Here is a 3,006-nt window from a genome sequence, read left to right as displayed (position 1 = left end):
AATCTTTATGCCTCATTAGTAGCCAATGTAGTGACTATGCCAAGATTTTCTTGTTCCAACATATAAAAATACGAAGGTAGTAGTTGAAATGACTCCTCCAGGGGACTGAAAACAAGCCTTTCCGCACATTCCTTCGCTTGACAAGTTTTATCATATAAGCATTCCAATCCCCACTGAACTTTCATCTCACCAATTATGTCCTTAGGTCTCAATGTAGTAACTTTATTGCACGCACACTGAACTTGCATGCCTTGCCTTTGTAATTAACCTCAAAACAACCTTTACATGACCTTTTTACTCTTATCTCGAATTGCTCTTTTAGAGCCAATATGTTCAAAGCTCATTTCAACTCGGCCTTTAAGGAAAAATTATTCCTTTGTATAAGTGATCATTGGCACATATGGACTCCTCAATGGTAATTGTTTGAAAGGATAATTTTTCTGCACTTGGAATTAGCTACGTAAGAGATATCCTTGCATTTTTCCTTTCCTGATAGCTATCATCTAGTAATGTCTCAAGCAAGCGAATCTTGTTCTCACTGGTGATGGGGTTATTGTATATGGGGTCATCACATTGAACATCTCTTACATCAACTCCTCCAATAAGTTCCATTTCGCCTTCAACATTATTGCAAATTGGAATGTCACTGTCATAATGCCAGTTATTGTCTAAACTATCATCATGCCATTCATCAGGCCCATCATCTGAATTGTTATCAAATCTATCTTCACTAAGAAGGAACAAATCCTCATTTCGCTCATCAGATGCATTATTATCCTCGAGCGTTGCATTGTCAACCTCCAACGTTGCAGTGTTGTCCTCAAGTGTCGTAGTCTCATTTAAAAATAGCATAACACCTTAATATTATCCCGTAAATCTAAACCTATGGATTGAATAAAGTTTTCAAACCTCATCCTTCAAAATGAATAATTTCACCTGTGAATAAAGGTGGTGCTATTAGTTGGGCATCTAAGAAGTAGACTTGTATTACGCATTCCACAATGGAATTTGAATTTTTAACTTTAGGAGCTACTAGAAAGGAAACGAAATGGCAGAGAATTTTGTTATTAGATATAAAGTTGTGGCCACAATTGATACCAACCATTTCCATATATTGTGATATTGAGGCTACTATGTGTATAGCCACAATACGATTTATAATGAAAAGTCTAGATACATAAGTCTGTGACATACCTACATAAGAGAATTAATCTCAAATGGCATTATAACAATAATTTACGTTAAATCTTACAAGAATTTGACTGATACACTTACTAAAGCTTTGCTAATAGGTTGTAAAATAAACATCTAGTGGAATAAGGCTAAAACCCTTGACATAAATGCGCTAGTATGGAAACCCAACTTGGAGTTAGCAAACCATCAATAAAAGTTCAATTGGTAATAACAGGTTACTATATGTTGTTATCATGCACTGAATTTTAATATTAGATAACCACATTCTAGAATATTCAATGTGACTGTTATAAGGAGAAGATGAGCAAAAGGCTTTTATTGAACATATTAAATGCCTATAGTAACAAGGGCATAATAACACATTCCATCTATATGAATATTGAAATGGTGCCGCTTGAAACAGGAGTTAAACGAAAATGCTCTTTTCAATTACAAAGCAAATTATTTTTCAATTATCAAACAGAGCTTTAATGGGAGATAAGAAGTTTAAAATTATATAATTGTTTAATATTGAATAGGAATTAGAATTTTAATCAAACAAAGAAACTCAACAATATGGTTCTAAACTCAATTCGAAAATTTTTATTGTATTTCTTCTTGTATATGGGAAGAAATTATATAAGTTGGTACGACTTTATAATGAATCGTAATAATCATATTCAATAAACTTCTATGTGATGGAAAAAGCCAACTAAATAGGTATATAATTACATATTTCTATTTCATAGCAAATATAAGTGTCATAGAATACTAATCATTTTTCCCAACCAATTATTACCTTGTTTGCATCTCAAATGCAGGGGATAAATCACATGCATAGTGTTTTTCTCCCTCTGTTGTATTACTTTGATTCATCACTTTGTGATTCAATTTCATGAGGTTGTTTGTTAAGGGTGCAAGAGACGTGGCCATCACAACTAATACTGCACAATGTCAATCTTAATCTATCACTCTTATCATTTGACCGAGATGTCATTCTCAGTCTGCTTAATCTAAGCTTAGCTAAATGCCCAATTAGGATGGGTTTCTCAATCAAGAACGTAGAGAATGTCACATACGTTGAGAAGGATGTAGGGATTCCAATCCACTTTAGGAATAGAAAAATGCAAGCCAATCCAGGAATAGGACAACACTGTTAGGACCCATTGGTCCCATGGCTTGCATTATTTTTGGCTGATGGATTCCTTCATCTTTGCAAGTAGCCAAAATTATATATCAGAGATCAAAGGCAAGAATCAAGGGCTTTGAATTGATTCTCACTGCAACTTGTACCATATGTTACCATCTTAGGACACCAGGTTGCAAAATAGTTGACCCACAATGGACAGATTCCAATCCAACTCTCAGTTCTGGCTGTCTGGCTGTCCCTCCCTAGTTGGTGGTGTGAAATTTTCTACAGCCATGATGTTCCACAAATTACACGTAGCAAAACCAAATATCTAATCCCAACCTTGTAAATTGTACCAGGATTCAAAGAGCAGACCAAGCACATGATCATGAAAGTCGAGGGTAAGTAGCTTTTCATCCCTCAAAGCAGGCTGCAACTCGCATTTAAAGTCTCAGAATGGGAAATAAGTGAAAAACTTGCAAGTAATTCTTCATGTACAAATGGACAGACGTTCAGCTCAATCCGAAGTCATGGTTTCACGACATCGGTCCCTAGGTAACTATAAATATCAACACAGATACACTGAAACAACCCCTAACCGGCCCAAACAACACCCACAACCACAAAAAACAAAGAAACAGTGCACATGTATAACAAGTTGATCAAAGCAAACAATTCACAGATCAATGATTTAAATGCAGGGG

At 35.3% G+C, this 3,006-nt stretch overlaps 1 pseudogene; it reads left to right on the top strand.

Annotated features, from left to right (window-relative positions):
* The first annotated feature begins 2,802 nt into the window (after positions 1-2,802).
* LOC110420736 (putative CCR4-associated factor 1 homolog 11 pseudogene) overlaps positions 2,803-3,006 on the top strand; it is a 1,175-nt pseudogene continuing 971 nt past the window's right edge.

This window comes from Theobroma umbraticum, unplaced genomic scaffold (assembly GCF_002168275.2).
Source record: "Theobroma umbraticum cultivar Fairchild unplaced genomic scaffold, ASM216827v3 scaffold_86.0, whole genome shotgun sequence".
NCBI lineage: Eukaryota > Viridiplantae > Streptophyta > Magnoliopsida > Malvales > Malvaceae > Theobroma > Theobroma umbraticum.
The sequence above is the reverse complement of the archived record's forward strand: the minus strand, read 5'-3'. Positions and strand labels throughout refer to the sequence as shown.